The 22,154-nt window shown below is 45.6% G+C and overlaps 1 protein-coding gene and 1 long non-coding RNA gene across 5 annotated transcripts in view; one reads left to right on the top strand and one right to left on the bottom strand.

The window, feature by feature from the left end:
• Window positions 1–1,286: 1,286 nt before the first annotated feature.
• LOC134478744 (uncharacterized) lies at window positions 1,287–20,645 on the bottom strand. The gene is made up of 3 exons (XR_010051589.1): window positions 20,530–20,645; window positions 4,845–4,933; window positions 1,287–1,792 (listed from the first exon to the last, which is right to left on the bottom strand). It is a non-coding gene; the product is annotated as an uncharacterized LOC134478744 (long non-coding RNA).
• Window positions 18,719–22,154, top strand: part of Ptpn3 (protein tyrosine phosphatase non-receptor type 3) — a 115,329-nt gene continuing 111,893 nt past the window's right edge. Inside the window, exons 1-2 of one of the 4 annotated variants that reach the window (XM_013145869.3) lie at window positions 18,719–18,935; window positions 19,035–19,110. The gene's annotated coding sequence lies outside the window, so the exon portion shown is untranslated. Of the gene's footprint in view, window positions 18,936–19,034; window positions 19,111–20,194; window positions 20,347–20,743; window positions 20,883–22,154 lie in introns of those variants that run through there. The other 3 variants (XM_003463779.5, XM_063261044.1, XM_013145871.3) reach the window with 3 other exon arrangements.

Genomic DNA, 22,154 nt, shown 5'->3' on the forward strand with positions numbered 1-22,154 from the left:
CTGACACAAATGCTTTACTCTGCTGGAATAGACTTTCTAGCTTCCACTGTTGACCTTTGGCCCTTCCCAGCACAAATCCCTGGGATAGACTTACATGGATCATTGTCATGGACTCTAGGATTTCAGCTAAACTCACGCAGGTTATTGCTGTGGGATCCAGGCCTCAGCTGGATTTTCTGGGTCTTTAGTGTGTGGGCAGATTTCCTGCACTTTGTATTTGACTCCTTGGGTGACCATTATCAGTAATACTAACAATGATGTGTCCTATATGTACTTGTTTCCCTTGAAACTCCTGACTACAACTGGTGGGGAGGTTTCAGTGTGCATTTTACAAATTCAATATAACACTGGTTGTGTATCCTAACTCTGAAGCTGGTGTGAAATTCCTCGGCTCAAAGCTTGGGCTCTGGCATACATGCACATGTAAGTTCAGCCTCTTGGCGTGGTAACAGTCGCATTTCATCCAGCCCCTGGATCCTATTCCTTGAAGTCAGGGGACGTTCACACAAATACCTTACAAGACTGTCAGCAGTCATAAGTGAGTTGATGCAATGCACCCAGGACAGTTCCTGGCAAGGACCAATTGCTCCACCGAGGAGAGTTCATATTCAAAACCTCCTGCTTCATCAGTCGCCCTGCACTGTGCCAGGGAAAATCAGAAGCCTCCCTGTGCATTCTCCAGCCCTCATGACCAGTAGATGTGGCTCAATTCCCGGTTTGACCTTGTCATTGTGAGTGTGTGGGAGTGTTGGTGGGAGCCTTCACACTGTGCCACATGCCCCCACAAGCCTTTTTTTTTAAATTTTAAGACTATCTCCCCAAATCCCTAAAAGTTGCCCAGGTTGCCCTTGAACATGTAATCCTCCTACTCAGCCTCCCAAAGTGCTGAGATTATAGGTGTGTCCATCATGCCCAGCTCTGGTTGGTCATTTATAGGCTGTACAATAAATGCCACATGTTCCTTCTCTGCCTTTGGCCAGTTTCCTCATTCCTCATACAGGGGTGACACCCTGAGGTGGTAGGTTTAAGTGAAATAAATCAGATGCATATGCTTAACTCTTGCATGGTTTTTCTTATATGAAAAACCCAAAGTATAAAGAGAAAAGTAAAAGGTAATAGAAACAGAGATAGATCTTTTACAAATGGAGAGGGGACCAGCAGGTAGGGGAAAAGGAGCTGTAAGGTGTGCTGTACACATGTACCAACTCCATACAAGAAATATAAACACACAGATGGCAAACATGTTTTAATAAAAATCTTTTTAAAGAAAATTTTAAAACAGGAATGATAATACCACCATTATTCCTATTCCTCCTACGGCAGCAAGAATTCCCCCTAATTCAGTTCAACAAATGTTTTGAGCTGCCTTACTATGCCTTAGGCCCAGAGTCTGGTTCTGGAAAAAACCAGACCAGTGAGTCAGGACTCCATGCTTGAGGATCTAGTAGATGAGCAGGCTCCATAGGCTGTGGCCACAAGTGACCAGAAACTGAAAATACAAGCAAAAGAATGCCACTTAGGCGCCTTCCTGGAAGTTTACTGGAGGATGTAAAACCTCATTGGCTTTTGGAGGATGAATAGAATTTTGCCAAGTTTATCCTCCCGTAAAGTCAGTGGAGAGAAACTGCTGAGCCTAGAATCCCACGTAAGATGTCTCTGGCACATACCAGTCAGGGCTTCTCCTTCTTCTTCATGCTGTGGCCCCGGGGGCCTGTGACTCCGAGTCCCCCTCATTTCTCCCAGACATCGCAGAAGGCAGAGGAGCCTTGCTAGGCTGGTCATGTTAGCACCACTTCAGAAGGAAAGAAATCCAGATTATGGCAATTGGGAAAGAGGAGTCACCGAGCCCATGCAGGTCCCCTGGAAGTGGGAGCGCCCTGCCCAGTGCTTGTCCCAGGGAAGAAGCTGCAGACTCAAGATTTGGCAGCAGCCTGTGCCTCCAACCAGGGCAGCTTGAGGGCCTCTGCCTCTGTGCCCCTCTAGGGCAGCACCTTGCTGCCATTCTCGTCTTCACAAAGCTGTCTCTGCCTGGCCTGTTCTCACTCCTCTCTCTGCCCATGCAAACGCTGTCACCTTCTCTAGGAAGCCTCTGCTGTCTGCCAGCCCTGGCAGAGTCAGTGGTACCTCAGCACCCCCAATAGCGGCCCAAGTGCACCCCGCCTTCTCTCTGTGCTCTGGACACGCACTCTCCCATGAAGCCATGCACTCCTAGAGGTGGGTTTCGTGTCTGTGTTTTTTCTGTGCCTAGTTCCTGGCACAGAGGACCTCGCCCAGTGAATGTTTGCTGAATCACATTGAGCTGCACTGCACTGAGCTCTTTTCAGTCAAAGTCTTTGTTTCTCTGCCCTTGGCAGGAAGCAGGGTCCATGCTTGGAAAAAGCCTTTGGGGAGAGTGTAATGTTCCCTAGAGAGGTCTGAACAGGTTAAAGGAAATAAAGATAGGGAAGGCCTAGCGCCCAGCAGCCATAGAAAGCTGTTAGCTCTCCTAGGCCCACAGGGCAAAAAAGAGAACTGGGAAAGAACCTGAACTTGGACCAAATTGTGGCCATGAGATAGAGGCCTTTGCTAGGAATCATGGATGCAGTCCTAGCAAACTACAGCCTGATGGGGAGCGAAGGGCCTGGATACTACAATCCCCTGGCTTCCCACCTCCTCCTGTTGTGCCTCTCAGTAGCTGAAACTGGTTGAAGCTGGAGAGGCCAAAGAAGCCAAGGGAATACAGGTCATGAAGGCAGCTTCCCTAGGCACAGAGTGGGGTGAATAGAAGTGAGTAGTGAACACTCCTGGACGGCTGTACAAGGGGTATCCTGCACAAGTAAGTTTTTCCCAAAATACGGTCTACATTGCCTTGACAGAATCACTTCAGGCACTAGTTTCAGAATCAGAGTTCTAGGCTCTGACCCAGACTTGCTAAATCAAAATGGCTACCTACGGAATCTGTATTTCCAGGAACTTCCCTCAGATGCTGCTAACTCACATGATTTGTTAAGATCCATTTTGAAGAGGCTTTTTGAATGGTGCAGGAGAGAGGGCTGACCAAGGATCTCTGGGAAGTACAGAATTATGGGAATTCTGAGCTTGGTTATTTCATAACGCAGACCTAGAGAATCACTGCCAAGTAATGGAGCCTGATCATGTTGGTTCCCCACCTAGAATCTCCAAACAAAGATCCTCACTCCTGATTCTGCCATCATCACTGGTCTGATTTGTCAAGTGGTCTTCATTGTCCCCCTTGATCCCTACAGCCCCCAACCTTCTTTGTCTTTCCCCATGTCATTGTTACCAAACAGTCCTCTAAATATGCAAAATCAAACAGGGTCTTCCTCTGCCGGAAATCCTCACCACTCCCCTGGAGGCCAACAGACTCCTGGAGCCAACACAATGCTCCTCACATCTGAGCTTCCCCTCCCTCCCCAACATCCTGGCAGTCTCATTCTGCATCTGAAGTTCAGGCACTGGCTCACTTTCTTTTCAGAAGGATCTGGTATCTCCTCCTTGCCGAGCACAAGTGTCATTGATCCTTAAAGTCTCTCACACTCCAGACAGAATGGATCTGAGCTCCCTCAGTGTCTTGCAAACTCTTCTCTGATAGATTGGGGGGGGTGGGGTCAGCATTTTTCCCCTTCCCCATACTTCTCATTAGTGCATATTAGTTACACAGATTATGGGTTTCATTATGACAGATTTGCACATGCCCATAACACACTGTAATCATCCTCCTATCACCTCGTGCACTATCTTAGGGATTCAGTGTATATGGGGTACTGCAATCATCTGCATCCTCCCATTATCCAACTAACACCACTATTCAGTCCCCTTTATTCCCTGCTTCTTGTCTAACAAGTCTCTTCTGTCTTTTTTTGATATTCTGCATATTAGAGAGAATATGTGATATTTGCCTTTCTGAATCCAGCTTATTTCACTCAACATCATGATCTCGAGATTTTTACCTTAACACCTTGTGATAGTGTATTTGGCCCTTCTATTTTTCTGTGATTCCTGTGAGAACAGATTAGACATGTCTGATTTTATGTCCCAATGCCTTCCAGTCACCAGGAGTGAGAACAGATCAGTCAAATTAATAAAATGTTTTGTAAAGAAACAAATCTTCCAGGAGAGGATGTAGGGCAGATGGCTTCATTAAACTTGCTAATTTTGATGCTTTCCCATCTGGTTTCACAATGGGTAGGGCACACCCATCACCCCACCAGGTTCTGTGCCTGTGTAACAAGAACAAACTCACCCCTCCGGGACCAGGTAGGGAGACATTGTTCCCGTTAAGCCCTTTTATGCTACAGGGACAAAGCACCTTCATATTTAGGTGCTGATGTAAGTGGCTATATTAAGGTATCTCTTCTATGGAAGAAAGGCTTTCTATTTCTTCTATACCTTTAAAGTGAGACATTATGAGAATCCCTCCTGGCAGTAGCCCAGTCCTTCTGAACTAGCACCTCTAATGCAGAGATGTCACATCAATCTCACAAAGATAAAATTAATCCCCTCATATCTGCTACCTTCACCCCAACAATGCTGCATAAGGAACAACCCCTGAAAGCTCAGTGTTGTAAAGCATCCATTTGTTCACAGTTTAGTTCTCCTTCAAATCTTTTCCCTCGTGAGACCTGCAGTCTACTAGGGGCAGTCTTTGGTAGCAGAAGTGCACATTTCAACACCCTAATTGCATTGCAACTGCTAACATCCTGAAGTAAGTCAGAGCCATGCCCAAAGCCAAGAAGGTGGAAATCCCATCTCCTTCTCATAGAAGATACCGCAAAGTCACACCACAAAGAGCACAGATATACAGACATCACACTCCTCATTTCTCAAGACAGAGCTCCAGTTACCTGGTCATCTAAGAAGCAGGTATCAATGACTTTCCTCTTTTCATATATAAGCTCCATGATATGATGATCTTGATTGTACCCCCAGGAACCTAAAACAGTACATGGCATACAGTCAGTGCTAATGAATATTTGTTGAACAAATGAGTTCCTCTTTCTGCCCTATTATGGCTTAGATCAAGAATGTGCCCCCACAAGCCTCATGTGCTCATACTAGGGCTTTTAGAAGGTGATTGAATCATGGGGGCCATATAAACTGGGTTCTGGCTGGAAGAGGTGAGTCACTGGGGGAGTGACCCAGAAGGCTGTATCATATATCTCCTTTCTTTGCGCCTCTGTCTCTTGTTCCTGGCCCCCATGAAGTGAGCACCTTTCCTCTGCTGTGTCCCTCTGGGTGCTGGCTGACAATAGGCTGTATTTCTGAGCTGAAATAAACCTCTCCTCCTTTAAGTTTCATGTCATGTATTTTGTCCTAGTGATAACACAGTGACTCAGACAAGCCTCTTCCTCACATTCTCACTTTCCGAAGAGGGCACCCTATTTGTCTAAGTTACAACATTATTCTGACCATTATGATGGTGATTGCATTTTATGGGACGATTGTGAGTTCCAGGACTCTCTCCTTGCAATGTCTCAGGATGTTGATAGAGTCAGAGGCTGGACAGCTGCCTGGGACACCCTGGCCAGAGCCAAGCCATTCCTCTGAGCAGGGAGGTGAGCTGCAGGAGCAGTGGGAGTGAAGAACTGGGGTTTTGCCACCAAGAATAATGCAGACTTAGGAGGCCATGAGAAGCCATTGTATGTTGTCAAGCAGAGGCATAATTTGGTCAAACTTGTGCTTCGGAACATGGATATGTTCCTAATATTTGGAAGAGGAGTGAGGAACTAGAAGAATTAGGAGACTATTTTCAAAAAGCCTAATGAAAAATAAGAAAGTCCAGAAGCAAAAGGTAGTGCTCAAGAACATGTGAGAAATATTGTATGAGTTTCATGGAGAAAACATGTCTTTTTCTTAGATGGCAAAAGAGAAGTCTCTGGGCATGGGGCTTGGAGTCCAGGCAGCTGGGTGGACAGTCAATGAGTCAGGTAGACTTGTGGGATGGAGTCAGTATGCTAGTGTGGGGTGTTTGTGGTGCATCAGTTGGAAGGTGCTAGTGGGCACCAAAAATTCAGAACTGGCCTTTGGAAGAGTTTTCTCTTTGATGTCTTAATCTAGTCACCACATAAAATGTTACATTTACATATAATGCCCATTTAGGCAAACTCGGCTAGATCTTCAGCATGTCCCACCAGCTAAAGATCAAACAGGCAATTTGTGAGTTGTTTGGTGTTCAAGAGTCTCTGCAAGGAGGAGACGAAAGTTTTCAAAATCTCAGCAAAGACCAACAGTAGGAAATCAGAATCAGAGAGAAATACATGACCATGTCCAAGAGTGAGCTCCTTTATGTCCAAAAGTCTAAACCTCCAGAAACAGCCCTGACTTCCATACATCAGTCCACAATATGGGATTCCCTCCTCCGAGTCTGGCATCATGCTCAGGGTGGAGACAGGGAGATGAGCAAAGAACAGCCCTTACCCTCAAGGAGCTTGTGCTCAGGTAAGGAAAGAGGTGTAGAGGTTGAAAACCTTAGGTAAGAGTAACCAAGTCTTGCTGAAGCCTGGGAAAAATATTCCTTGGGGGTTCAAAACAGGATCTAATCCATCCCATTTGACAAGATGGGAGATAGCAATACACATCAAAATTTCAGAATAGGTTCACATGGTTGGGGATGGATAAAATTAAAGAAATCCCAGACAGAGCCTGGATTGAGCCAGAACTAATGAAGAAGTAAAACAGTACATTGCACTGGTGTTTTGGAAGGGCTGACCCAAGCAGATCATGTGGATCAGGAGCTATGTCCAGGGTATCCCTTCCCTGCAAAATTCTGTCCAGAGATTTCAGAGGCCTGGATATCCTTAAGAGGAACAAAAGATCTCATGGTAAATCCTAATTGATTTCCTAAACACAGACAAAGTATTTTAGTTCCCTGCCTGACACACTTATGATTAAAGGTTTCAAAATCTTGTGCTTGTGATGTTTCCAGTTTCAATTGTAGTCACACACCTTATTTCATTCAGTCCTCATGGCATTCAAGAGACAGCTGTTACCACATCTGTGTGACCAATGAGACACTTCAAGGAATCATTAACAAATTCTGCTATAAAAGCCCTTCTTCAAAAAGCCTGAAAGCTTAGTGAACAATGCTTAAGTATTCTTAGTGCATTCTCTGTTCTTAGGCATCATGAAAAAACTGTATTTGCAGCCACGTAAGTCTCAGACTTCTGCTGTTTGGTCTAATGACTTCCAAAAACCCCATCTGTGGACCAGTGGTCCAGGTTCACCGAGGGCCTTCTTAACAATACAGACTGTGAGCCTCACCTGTAGGGAGTTTCAGATTCAGTAGGGCAGAGGTGAAGATCAGGAAATAACATTGTTAATAGACTTTCCAGGTAATTCTGATGCACAGTCAGCTGGAAAATTGGTTAAATCTGGTCTGCAGGTCACCTGCCTCTGCAACACTCAGAAGGTTTAATAACAATATGATTGCCTGAGTCAGAATCTAGAAATAAACCCTGGAATCTGTATTTTAAACAGACTCTCAGATATGCTTGTTCATTTATTTTAAAATACTGTTAAATTTCTAGCTATGTGACAGTCACCATTCTAGGCACGGGGAGGTTCCAGTGAACAAGATCAATTATGTCCCTCCCCAAAGACACTTTGCACTTTGGCTCAGCTCTTTGAATGCTGGGCTATTGCGGGAAGTGGTATGAAAGGCAAGAACCTCAAAAGATCCCAAAACAGCTTATGAGTACCTTAATTATTTTTTGCATGTAACAAACCACTTCTAAAAGGATGATTTTTTTTTCTTCATGATTCAGCATGATGGCTGGATAGTTCTATAATCTCTGCTGGATTCAGATGAGACAAACCTCGCATGGTTGGGTCTCTTTGCATGTAGTTGTTAAGCCTAGGCCATTTTGGGGGAGAAAGGGGTTAAGCCAAGGCCTCAAGATGTAAAACAGGCACTCTACTCATTAGCTGTACCCAGTACCTCAATCCCAAGTTTCTTAACATCTCAGGGTTCCCCAAAGGCCAACCCCAATGTGCAGACGCCTGTCATGTATCAGTAGCACATTCTGCACGTTGACAAAATCAAGTCATGTAGACTGGCTCAAGCTCAGTGTGGCGGGGAATCCACAGGAGTGTGGCCACCAGATCAACCACTTCTTGGGAGGTCCTGCATTCTGTCACATCACTCTAGCTGTCTCTTGAATTTGGGGCTTTCTATGTATCTTCTTTCTTCTTTTCCTTTGTAATCCAACCTAAATTCCTGCATGAAACAAATCCACCTGATCTTGCTTGGTGCTTGGGCATCCTGTGCTGATGCCCACACCTGTGTTGTGGGCAATCCTACTTACTCATGGGGATTATGAGACTCCATGTGGCAAGTGAAGCTGGTGTGAGGAAGGAAAAGGACACCATGTGCATCTGAGGCATCATGGTAGAACCTCCCACAGGACAGTCATGAAATTTTAATGGCCAGGTCACTGTCACCCTGATATGAGGGTATACTCTTATGTTTTTATATGTTTGCTTCTGGGGGCATAAGGTTTTGTGTTTGCTATTGCTTACATAAATTTTTCCAAACTGCTTCTGATTTCTCAAGCGCAACCATGTATGTGGTAGTTTGTGGTAGTTTATGTATGTGAAAAATACAAAGAAAGACATAATCATTGGTCATATCATTATTTAGAAATAATTGCTCTCAACCTGTTAACATGTTTTCTTTTACATTTGTGGGTACATAAGTGTGCTTTTCTTTACAAAGTTATGCTGGGAAGACAGATTTATGTTTTACAGTCTTCACCTAAATCTTATTACTAGCATTTTCCCATGTCATGATGGCCTATTTGTAAAAAATGAGTTACATAGCAGTGAGAGGGCTGGAGTGTAGCTCAGTGGTATAGTGCTTGCCTAGCATGTATGAGGACCTGGGTTTGACTTCCAGTGTAGCAATAAAAAGTCAGTGAAAAGTACTATTTTATGTCCATTCAGCCACTTGTTTCAGACTCTTTGGGAATGATAGCCAATGCTCTAATTTCTGTTCATAAGACTTGATGTGCATTTGTTTCTGTTCATAAGACTTGATGTGCATTAGAGCCAATGCTCTAATTTCTGTTCATAAGACTTGATGTGCATTTGTTTCTCTTTGAATAGATTAAGTCCATTCTTTTTTTCTTATAAACTGAAGTTTTCAAGAATGTTTCAGTATTTCCTAATAAATAGCTAAAGAGCGCTTCTCCCTCCTGAGGGGCCCAGTATTTTCCCCTGCTCTAGGTGCCACGGCCGGCCTTATTGAACACACACGTGCAGAATGGGCCTATTTCCTCTTGCTCCGCTTCCTCCTGTTTGATAGTCCTCAGCTGCCCCCATTTCCGGGCTGCTATGTGAACTAGCTTTTCATTGACTTTACCAGAACTGAAGAAAGAACTGTACATGTTCCCACGGTCATGTCTTCATCCAAACCATGAAAAACTGGCTGTTTCTTTTTTCATAACTGGCACAAGCTGTGTTTGGTCAGGAACCCAACACTAACTACAAAACTGACCTCAATCCAGGGAACTTGAGAAAAATCTAGATAACGCTGTTGAGAAACTGTCCCTCATGTGAATTGGCATTTGAAATATGTACTAAAAAAAAAAAAGAAATATGCACTGGTACAATGTACATTTTTTTCATATCACTGAATCAAATATAATGGAGCCCTGGCAAATAAAGGGACTTAGCTTGACTTGAGCGTCTCCACAAGTCAATCGAGAGACAGAGGGTACAGCTCAGTAATAGAGTCCAGGCTTAGCATGTGCAAGGCCTTGGGTTTGATCCTCAGCAGCCAAAAATAAATAAAAACAAGATAATCCTATCTCAACCAATTCATTCATTCATCCCACTCTGAGCAAGTAACAGATTCTATCTCAGCTCTCAGGATAAGAAGGAAGGATGTGAGAGCTCACAGTTGGGGTGTCAGGCTTGTTCAATTGTATGTAAGGTGTTAAAGTGGAAATCAAGTGGAATCTAAATGCAGAAGGAGGGCTCCCTCCTGCTGCCTGTGCTGAGAGAGTTGGTGCCTGCAGATTGTGTAAGGTTGAGAGAGATATCATGGCTGCCTTCAGTGCATTTGTCCCAGAGCAGGAGCATAAAGTATTGTCACGGGGCTGACAAAGTTGGGGTTGCTTCTGTGGCTGACACTGTATGTGATCATAGATTGCAATGAAACTGAAACCACAGGCACCAAAATCATCTTCTGTTCTTTGTTCTCTGGTAATTTCTATGAGGGATTTTAACTGACCTTATTATTCCTGCTGCTTCTGCCTGAATTTGGAGATCATGAGCCCTGGAGCTGGCTTAAAATTAGCTCACTCAGCCTTAGCAATGTAGAGGAGTACACCCTTCACCTATAGACCTTCCAACAGCACAACTAGGTGACTCACAGGTGTAGAGAAGCAGGAGCACATCCCAAATCCTTCAATTATTCCACACAGACAAGGAATTAAGAATTCATAGTGATATCTAATCACAGATTAATTAATTATATTTTATTTGGAACACTGCTGGACACATTTTTCTACATCTCTCTTTTCTATCTACCTAATGATTATCAAACTAATAGGAAAAATTATGGAAAGTTTTTGACAAAATATCTTTAAATGCAACATAGCTCTTCTTGCTCACTGCAGAAAGGTAAATAATTCAGAAGGGGTGTGTAGTCATTTACATTCACTGCTTAGAAATCATAGTCACAGTCCATCGTGGCATTGGGAAGATCCTTCAGAGGATTTTCTAAAAATCTTCCAAAAGATGAAATCATATTGATAACTAATGCAAGCAAAGCATAGACCTAATACCCCATAATGCAGGTGTTAAAGAGCTCATAACTACCTGAGATGAGCTGGGAAGAAGTAGCTTCTGAGATGGACCTTAAATGACGTATAGGATTTCAACAGGCAGCGATGGTGGGCTGAGTCTTTTGGGGTGGTGGATATGAGTGGCTTTCATTTTTTTTCCATTGCCAGGAATCAAACTCATGACCTCACACTTGCCAGGCATGGGCTGTGCCTCTGAGCTATACTTTCAGTCTTAGCTTTCATTCTTCAAAGGGAAGCAGGAAAGCTTTTGCAGTCTAGGATGACCAAGGCTGGACAGATGGTGGCCTTAGGGATCAAAGTGAGAAAACCCCAAGAAAGTTGCTATGGTTGAATATGACTTGTACCCTACAAAAATGACATTGAATTTTCATCTTTTTTTTTCAGTAATGGTTATTGAAGCCAGGGCCTTCACACTGACTCCTTGGTCTATTTATTCATTTATATTTTAAGACAAGGTCTTGTTCAATCACTCAGGCTGGCCTCAGCTGGTGATCTTCCTGTCTCAGCCTCCAGCTGGAGTAGCTGAGATTACAGACAGACCTGGGCCACCATGCCTGACCCATGTTGAAATCTGATTCTCCATGTCTTTATACCTCCTAAAGGCCCCACTGCCTCTCATCATCATTTAACATGAAGATCCAGATTGTTTAGATACTTAGGAGGGATTAATGCCTTTCTCACAGGACTGGGTTAATTCTCTAAGGACTAAATTACTTGTTTTGAGAGCAGATTGTTCAAGAGTGAAGCAGCCCCTCATGTTCTGTCTGTTCATGTGATCATTTCCCTTTCTCTTTTCTTCCATGTTCTGAAGCAGCATGAAACCCTTTCTAGATAACCAGATATGGCTGCCCAATCTTGGAGTTCTCAGCCTCCAGAACAATGTACCATGACAAACTTCTTTTCTTTATAAATAGCCAGCCTCAGGTATTTTGCTATAGCAACAAAAGACAGACTAAGACAAAGATGACGATATGGAGGAAAGCAGTACATGTTGCTCTGACAGCTGGAGTGCTATGTCCCAGGAGGGAGGAAGATGAGCAGTATTTGTATTGGTCCTAGCACCTTGGCAGGAAATCCAAATCCACAGTCTTCTTCAATTTGAACCCCTTATGTGAAGTCACTGTGCCTCAGAAACTGCTATCCCTGGCTGATTATGGAGCCCTTTAACTTCACATGTGACTCATGTTTACAGAGGCACCACTGAACGATCTGTTTGGACTGTGATGTGGTGACTGTGTGTACCATGGAAAAAATGAAAAAGACATCCCAGCAGGACACTGGGGTGCAGTTGAGGAAATCCTGTGATGTGTCATCCCAGAAACACTAGAAGGTCACCAGAGCGCTGGGCAGATCCAATAGCACCCTCGTTCTTGAAATGTCACAGGAGTTGGGAGCACAGTTTTCTCCTGGGTCCAGATCAAGTTTTCAGACCCCCAGGGATGAAATGGTGAGCCAAGCAAGCCCACGCTCTCAGATGACTGTCTCTCCACGATGTGACTTCCTGTCGGGCAGCAGGAGTTTTCCATCTGGCTTCTGTGACTGTTTTGTTATCAACTCTGTCAGGGAGCATCATTTCTGATCCTGAGGTCACTGAAACTTTTGTTTCCCTCTATCTCTGTCTCTTTTATCCTCCTCCAAAAGCTCTCTTTTTTGTTCCGTACTTTAGCCATGTGAATTTCCAGCAGGAACAAGAGTTTTTGAACTGTGGCTATTTATTTCTAGGAAAGCATATAAACTGTTGTGCCCTGGTCAAGTGAGGGCCTTGATTTGTCAAGTAACCTGGGTTTATACTGGGGCAGAAAAATTTAAAGGATCTGAAACAGAAAACAAAATAACTTTGAAGACATATTAGGCATACTTCCCTTATTTTTTTCTAAAGAGTACTTGTTTAGTTTTACGTAGGTTACAGATCAGATGATAGAAAACTCAGAAGATACAAAAGGTTTAGAGCATAAAGCAGACTTCATCCCCCACCCCCTACACTTGACCAGTTCCTTCTTGAGCAGTATGACCCTTTCCAGCCCCAGTTTTGTGTGTATCCAGGTCTGTTCCTCTTAGCAAACATCACAGCTACCACCCTCATGACTCCCTCCTCTTCTGTCACATGATTAGCTTACTCTTGGTCCCAGGAGAACAAGATGGATGACATCAGAGACACAAGGTCGAAGGGAGAGACCCTGACACCTGGGAGTCCATAGTATAGAGGATGCCTCTCCCCATCTTCTCTTCCCACACCTCTATTCCTTTACATGTGCATCCCCTTTCAGATGCTGATGCTCAGATCCTGGGTCCTCAGAGCAGTTCATCCAAACATCAATGATACCTGTAAGACCATTACTCTTTAGTAAAGTTCCCCCATCCTATGAGTTAATTACTCAGGGTATGTCTCTGGCGTGCCTATATCTGAGCTATAGGACAAACACCATAAACCTTCAGTGTGGGGACTCGTGGTATAACTCAGTGGTGAAATTTGTGCTTAGCATTAGCACGCTCAAGGCCCTAGGCTCAGTCTCCTGCACCTTAATAAAATAAACAAACAAAAAAGAAACTGTTGGCGTACATAACATTCTTACAGTAAAATGAAGAAGGCTGGCACTGAGGCCCTCAGTCTGCCTTTGAAAGATTCCCTTGCCATAGTGATTTTGAGGTATGTAGATGGTTCCTAGGTCCCACTTTGAAAAACACTTCCTTCAGCATTATTTCTGACTCCTGGGCCTCCTCTAGTAGGGATTTCTGAATGTTTTCATTGCAGGTTTTTCAAAATCATGACCACTATTTGGGCATTATACAGTATCAGTCAGTTTCCGCCTCTACTTTCCCATGGTCTTTTTTTGCTTCTAAAGCCACAGCTTTCTATTGACAAAAGTGTCCTGAATGATTTGGGCTCTCAGAACAGGACTCCAGTGTCTCTGGGCCGACATTTTTGTTTCACAGCAAACCTACAGGATGATCTGCCAGTCTATTATAGTCTGGTCTTTTGTTGGTTCTTGTGTACCAGAAGACTCTCTCTCACTCTCTCTCTCCACTTACAGTTGAACCCAGAGAACAATGAGCTACATTTCCCTACATTTCCATTCCTTTTTATTTACAGACAAGTTCTCATTAATTTGCTTAGGCTGGCCTCTAATTTGTTTCTCCTGCTTCATCTTCCTAAATAAGTGGCATTATGGCAGGTGCCACCATGTCCAGCCAGAGAGCGTTTCTCAACTCCTTGCATTGCTGAGAGCTCACACAAGAGTCCATAAAGGTCTGAGAATCCTCTAAGACAACTGTTTAATGTTATCTTTCAACTTTTATGATAGCATTAAAAATATGCACATTGTCCAACTGATCCCCTTATAATGTTTGGTTTTGGTTTCCTTATTTGAACCTGTGTTTATCACCAAGATGGCATCAGGAGACCAGTGAAACGGATAGCATCTACCTCTTGATCTGTTAGAAGCATGTCTGTCACTGTTGGCAGCCACTCGGTTGGCCTGGCTTCTGGTCTAGGCTGGAAGACTGAGACCTTCCTGGCGCTGGTGGGGAGAGGCTCTCAGGTTCCCACACCTCTTTGACTTGTATCTTGGTTACTTTTTGTGTTGCTATGACAGAAGTACCCAACAACACCCAAAGTTAAAGGAGGAACAATTTCTTTGGTGCACTGTTTGTAGAGGTTTCAGTTCAAAGCTGGTTGGCTCTAAGACAGGATGGCACTGCAGAGGAGAACCAGTTCATGGCAAGCAGAAGACAGCAAAAATGGAAAGCTGTATGCAACAAGCAACAAATGACGAGCCTTTTTCTGACTCTTACATCTTATCCAGGCTACTCTAAGTGCGGGTAGCGCTCAACGACTAGCACTGCATCTCGACCCCAGCATCACACTCCCTATATCCAGCCACCTCTGAGAAGCATCACCTGTGACTGCATGAGGCATTGGGGAACACAGGGAACATCTAGAGACAAGCCATAACAACTTGCCTCCTACAGCCTTCTCCTCAGTCCCATCTGCCTCCTTCCTTTACATTTGCTCCCTCAAGGATTTTTGGGACTGGCTCTTTTCCCCAAGTCTATTTCCTGCAGATGTCTGAGAATAACTCCTTCCGCTCCTCAAGGTCTTTGCTTAAGTGCTTAAGTTTCTCAAGCCTATGTAAAATTGTAGCTCCTCTACCCCCGTCACTCTGTCACTCAAACCTTTTTTTTTCAGGAGTGCAGATCTAACTCAGGGCCTTGGGACCTACGTACTTACCCTAGCCCTGCTTATTTTTATTTTGAAACAGGGTCTCACTAAGTCCCAAATTGTCCAGGGTAGGCTTGAACTCACAATCCTGCTTTAGTCTTCCAGAGTGCTGGCATTAGAGGCCTGCACCACCACATCTGGCTGGTTCTTGCCATCTTTATAATTCATCTCTTTATTATAGCTGTTGCTTCTGGTTCATGTGCTTCACTCCATTGGAATGCATGCCCACGAGAGCAGGGATTTTTGTTTATTCTCTTCACATAGCAAGGTGGCTTCCACACAGTAGGTACCTAATAAATATTTGATGAAAAAATGAACTCTTTTTTAATGCCCAGTGTACAACAATCACCTTATAACTGCCCTTATACTAAATGTGCTAATCAGTTTTATAAAACAAAACTCTTTTCAGAGATAACTTGCAGTGGAAAGACATTTTGCAATGAATAAAATGTTATGCTTAAATATATTTTTCTGGTGGCAGTGTGGCTCAGTGGTAGAGTACTTGCCTAGTATACAAGAGACCCTTGGTCCAATCCTAAGCACCATAAAATAAATATATATAAATGTCTGTTTTCCTCAAAGTGGAGTTCAGGAGCATAGGCCCAGAGAGTGAGAGGTCCTAGGTTTGATTAGTACTTCTCTAGCATTTTCCTGACTCTGATCGCTGACCATATTCTGTCTGTCTGTCTGTCTGTCTGTCTGTCTCTCTGTCTGTCACCTGGGTCAGGAACAGACATCATGTCATGTTGCCATCTTCCATTATGAGGGACTCCTCATTGACAGTCATAACCTGCTTCACCCTCCCTAAGAGGAGCTTCTCAATTTTTGTACAATTCCAGAGTAATCTTTCTTTTTTTTTTTGTTCTCTTTACATAATTCTCTTCTGCTTGCCAATTTTTAAATATCCTTAATTTTTCCTAATAAAAAGAATTGCATTTTGCTTATTGCAAAATAAAATTTAAACTCTACAGACATACAAAGAAATAAATACCCCAAAATTGAAATCAACCAGATACATAAAATATACCTTCAGGAGCTTGCTTCTCTGCCTATAAATGCAATACCTCATCATAACCACCAATACCACTTGGATGCAGTTCTTGTCTTTTCTCTGTGCACCTATTGTGTTGAAATACAGGCAGCTGCTCATGTTCAATCACTTTTTATGGCAGTTGTATATGATTCAAACGAGTAAATTCACCCAGAACAGTTCATACTATGCATATAATTTTACTCTTCATTCTTTTAATGTTATTACAGCAGCACCACTTGCCCATGTATTTCCGGATTCTTGGGCCCTTCCTGAGCTTGCATTAACAGCACAAATAATTCATGAGCATTAGCATGTCACCTGGGACTGCTGCCCTGTCAATCAGTGGAGCAATTCAACTGGTGCCCAGACCTCCTGAGTGTTGACGTGAAAGACAATCCTCAGTGCTTCTTTCAGGAAACTTTTCCTACACCTTCACCAATCACTTGTATGCAGTGCCTTGCACCAGATCCTCTGCCCAAATGGCTGTTTCTGAGTCTGCTGCTGCTGACTGTACTTCTTACTCATCTGTCACTCCTCTTGTGTGAATCTGGTTCATTACTAGTGACATATAATTAGTGTGTGGCATATCTTCCTCTCCAGTAATATGCTCCTCTGATTTGTTGTCATTTCATCATTTCTGGGAGGAGTAAAGTCTACTAGCACTATTAACAGATAGAGGTAACTGATGTTTATAGCTACTGCTGGAGCCCTGCAGAGCCACGGATGGGATCCAGCATCAGGAACATTAGCTCAACATCTTCTCATCCCAGCAGAATCTCAAGGAGTCTGTACAGTGAGTGGTTCCATGAGGTTGTGACCCTCCTCCACATGCGTCCTCTCCAGACCAGACTCAGTATCTGGAACTTGCCACCACCTGTCCCCAGCTGGGTCTAATTTCCTCTAGATCTGGCTTGGTTTACCCATAGACTAAGAAGAGTATATGTTTATCCAAAAGGCCCATTTGCACAATATTTGGGAGGCTGGGATATAAGATGAACTGTCATTGCTGATAATAGCATGGTACACTCCAGGTGCAATGGATTAAAGGACAGACTTTAACATTCTGGCCCTCGGAATAAAACAGTAAGGGGAGACCAGAAAACTAATCTGTAACCTACAAATACATCAATGGATAGAGAAAATAAGGCAAAAACAAACACAAACGAAATAATACAGGACTCCTGTTGTCCATCCAGGGAAAATAGCCACATGAAGACACAGCAGATCACAACCTAACACCCCCGCCCAGAGGTCAGATAGGCTTGCTGACCCTGTTAAAGCTGTGAACAGGGTTGGAGTTGTCTTCTCTTTTGTAAATCCAAGCTAAAAAATGCTCACTGTAAGGATTCTAAAGATTAAAGCAAGAATGTGTGTGAAACACTGACCACATCTGAACTTGATCTTAGGAGTTATCAGACTTATGCAAAACAAAAAAATTTAATTTGATCTTTATGCTTATTATTGCGATTACATTATGACATTCATAAACTTTAAAGTTCACATAGATAAAATAAAAAACAATTCCGCTACCAAACATCTCAGACTATTATCTACATTTTCCTATGTTTCTTTTTCCTTCTAATCTTGGGGAACATGTCATCACCACTTTTACATGATTTATTTGTGTTTCCAGCATTTCCACTTATCACTATTTCATTGGACTTCCTGTTAGAGCATGCTCTTTTTAATTTAGTGTAAAATAGTTATTATTTCAACCCTTTATTACTGCAACTTATTAACTAGTTCTCTGTTGTTGGGTATTTAATTTCCAATTTGGGAAATATTGTGTCATTTTGATCCTGTTTCTGTTATGGCAATTTGAAAGCATGATTTAAAACATAGTTAGGTCTTTTTCCTGAGGTGTATGGTTATTTCTAACAAATTTAAGTGCACTGCTTAAACTGATTGTTGACGGTGGGGAAAGAAAGTGTCTTCAGTCTAGTTGACAGCAGACTGGTTCAACTTCAAGAATTCACGTTTGTTAACCTGTTTCTTGACCTCAGCTGTTGGCAAACTGATATGAGGATGGATGATTGAGACAGGCACTCAAGAAATGAATCTGGGGCCTGTGAGTGTAGTTCAATGGTAAGGCTGCATGCTTAACCTGTATGAGGCCCAGCATTAAAAAATACAATTTGAAGTCAACTTGGGCTACACAGTGAGTGCGCTCAGTGAACTTTTCTTCTAGATTAATAATTCTTTTTTTGTACTGGGAATCAAAGTGAGAACCCTGTGCTTGCCAGGCACGTGCTGTGCCGCTGAGCCATAGCCCCCAAAATAAAAATAAAAATAAAATAAATGGACCTTTAAAGTGAACCAAACAATTTCATGCTGTTATCTCAGTCAGTGCCCCCTGCCTGAGGCGCCCAGGTCAGAGTGGGTGTTCCTATCGTTTGAAGCAGAGAGGATATGGCGATTGTCCCACATCACACAGCAGCTGGCAAAGGATCGGAGTATGCAGTATGCAGACTCTGAACTGCAACTTTCCCATCGCGCTCTGGAAAATTTGTTCCCGAGCCTTTCAGAGAAGTGGCGGAAGGAGGAGCCGGGAGAGACAGGTGGGGCTTTGCTGGGGGTGGGCGGGGCAACTGGCCTGCCCCTCCAAGGGGCTCCTCCTTCCGGCCTCGGCCCCGCCCGGCTCCGAGCATGCCCAGTGCGCTCCCCGCCCGTCCGAACGGTACTGGATGGCGCTGCGGCTCCAGGTTTTGCTGGTGACCAGGCCGGGTCAGGGCGGGGCTCGCGCCGGGAGCCCCCTGGACTCCAGGCCGATCGGAATTCCCCAGCCTCGACGCTCCTACTCTTGTCGGCTGCCAGGCGCTGGAAGGGTCTCCGAGTGGCCCTGGGACAGATGGCCCTCCGGACCTCGGACGCACAGGTCGGACCGGAGGCTCCAGCCATCCCTCCATCCTTTTGTTCTTGTATCCGTTTCATCGAATAGTTCCTAACCCCTGCCGTGTGCCGGGCTCTGTTGTAGGGGCTGGGACAGGAGAGGGGACGGGCGTAGCGGCAGCTCGGGAGCCGGCATTCTGGAGATGGACACACCTTAAGAAGTAAGCCAATCCGAGGAAAAACCAGATTCCCGACTCATCCGCCACTCTGCCCTCCCGGCAACCCATACGCTGTCTTGAGGCTTATGGTCTTTCCACCGGGTGTCCCCTTCTCTAAGATTGTTCCCCGTTTATATTCGTGGCTGAAATGTCACCTCTCAGTGTCACCCGACCTGGCCATCTGATCGGCTCAAGCAACCCGATCTGACCTGACCACCTCAATGAAAACTGCAGTACCTCCACCAAGCCTTTCCCCTGGCGCTTTTTCCCCTCTACAGAACTTTGCACCTTCCAATATGCAACATAACATCTTTGCCAACTTGCTGTTTATCTGTTGCCTGTCTCACCTCCCCAGATTCCACCAAGGGCCAGGGTTTTTGTTAACCGCGTGTGAAGGTCCGGTCTAGGTGCTCAATAGATGTTGAATGGATGAACAGTGATCATGAAAGTGCAACTTGGGGAATGATGAGGGGCAGAGGGCTGACTTAGAAAAATGAAGGCCTCTCCAGTGGGGGACATTTATTCCATGGTGAGGCGACAGCCATGAGAAATGCTAGGCAGAGACGTCTTACACTGAGGGAAAACATGTGCAAGGGTCCTGAGGCTGATCAGTTCTGAGTCTCTGATGGACAGAACGGTGCTCCTTGCAGGATGCCAGGTGAGACAGAGCAGAAGAGGCCAGCAGAAACACAGGTCAGGTCAGGTGTGTGTGTGGGGGAAGGGGGGGCTTGAGTTTCAAAGGGATGTTTACTAGAGCAACTGGACAGCACTGGACAGGGAGTCTGGGGACCCCAGCTCTGCCACAGAACTGCCATGCAAGGCTCGCTCTCATTGGAAAAATTTGTTGAACCCAAATGCATGCCATTCCTAGGCATGAAACGACTGAGGGCCTGGCACACAGTAGGTGCCTGATAAATGTTTACGGAGTGAATCCCCTGCGTGCATGCACGAGCCTGGGAACTCAAGCCAGCCCGCGCCACAGGAGAGCCCCGGTAGCCCCGGGAGACGCGTCGGAGCGCGCGGGCCGTGCTGGGGCGGGGCGGGGGGCGCCCTGCAGGCCAGCCAGGCGCCCGCCCCCCGCCCGGCGCACGGGCCCGTCGTGGCCAGCCCGGCCGGCGGGAGCCGCCCGCAGGCGGCACTGGGCATGCTCAGACGGCGGCCAGGTCGCGCCGCGAGCGAGCTTCCGTGCCGCCCGCACGCGCGACCTACCTGGGCGCCCCGCGCCCCCGGATGCGGCAGGTACGGGCCGGCGCGACCCCAGCGGGCGGGGACAGGGCTCGGGCGGCTGAGGCCGGGTCGCCCTGCGACACCCCGCCCCCACGGCCCCGGGCGCTCGGCGGACGCGCGGGCGGGCTGGCGGGCGCGGCGCCCTGGGTCCCCGGCGCCACGTCGGGGCGGGGAGGGGGCGCCCGCCGCGCTCACCTGGCGGGCCGGGGCGGAGGGGCGGAGGGCTGGGCAGGGCCGGGCAGGTCTGGCTGGACCGGGTGGGGCTCGGCCGGCTGGTGTCCGGGACGCGGCGGCAGCGGCGGCGGGCGTGGGCGTGCGCTGCGACCGAGCCCTGGCGCGCGCCCTGGAGCCCTGCGCGTCCGCGACCCGCGCTGCAGGAGTTTAGGGGCGCCCAACCTGCGGGGGCGAGCTGACCGCGATGGCCGGACCTCGGTTCTTAGGGTGAATCCGCCTCTCTGCTTTCAAAGATGGCATTTCCTGGGCCTGGCAAGAACTCCAGCGCCAATAAATCCTCCCCATTCCGCGGGTGATAAGGAATGATTTATCAGGTAACTGCGGTGAGACAGCTGCAGTGGGGGTGTGTATGGGAGAGCGCCCAACTCCCCGGAAATTCCCGTTTTCTGACCACTTAAAACTTATGGAGAAGTTGCGGTCGCCTTAAAAATTCATGGGAAGTTGAGACAACTTGACACCTGGGTTTTCCGAGGTGGTGGAAAGAGCCTGTGGCTAGGAAACGAGATCCTTGTTCAAGTTGGGCTCCCCTTTGGCCAGCTGGTGACCTTGCGCGAGTCTTTTAACCTCGCTGAGCCTCCACTTCCTCCCCTGCAAACAGCCGGTAATAATGCCCACCTCACTAGCTTGTTGGTGGATTAAGTGGGATAAATTATGCGGAGGTGTTTGGCTCTGTGCCCAGCACAAAGCAAGCAAGCAAGCAGTTGGCGTGATGTGAATTTAATTCATTTAGAGACCCTCGTGGCTCCCATTTCACCAGGAAATTAGAATTAGGAAAGCTTCTTCAAGGCCTGTCTTTGTGCCCAGGAGAACTTCTGAAGGCAGAGGCTTTGGAAAAACAATTCAGCCGAATTGTAATCAGAGAGCACCTTCTTTAGAGGCAGTTTTATGCATTCAGAAAACTCCAGAAGTTGGCAGTTTGGCTTCACTTACACAAGAGCTGTTTTGCAAGATGACCCATCTTGCAAATGTTTAAAGCAGATGATTCGAGAAAGTAAAGCTTGGCTAGGAAGTTTTCTGTTCTTTCCAGGCCCAACTTTAAATGATTATTTAGATCAGAGTTTCTCAATCTCGCACTGTTGACATTTAGATTTGAGTATTCTTTGTGCTGTGTGTTGTAGGAACCCCTGGTCTCTTTATTATGATCTCTGTTTATTAGAGTATAGTAGCAGTCTCTGTCCCCCCCGTAGTGCTTACCAGAAATGCCCCCCACATCGTCAGCCTCCTGCCGTGTTTCTTCTCCTTTAGAATCACCAATTTGGATAATTTCTGCTCTCTGTCATTAGCCTGAGTTGTTTGAGAAGTTTTTCTTGTACTTTTATAATAATATTTAACTTTTGCCTTCCCTGACAGAGCTGTGGAAAGTACATGTATTGTCTCTAATTTTTACAACTTCCCTTCTGAGGTGGCATTACTGCCATTTTACAGATGAGGAAATTGAGGCTCTGAGTAACTGATTACATAGTAGGTGGCATGGCAGGGTGTAGCCTAGTTTCTAGGATAGGTCTTTTTCTTCTCCATCAATGACACTTTGATGTATAGAGACCTTGCCATAGATGACGTTCCTGATGATTGAATCAAGATGTGGT

Source organism: Cavia porcellus, unplaced genomic scaffold (assembly GCF_034190915.1).
Source record: "Cavia porcellus strain 051 isolate PalLab524CR breed Dunkin Hartley unplaced genomic scaffold, mCavPor4.1 scaffold_1, whole genome shotgun sequence".
In the NCBI taxonomy this organism is placed as follows: Eukaryota; Metazoa; Chordata; class Mammalia; order Rodentia; family Caviidae; genus Cavia; species Cavia porcellus.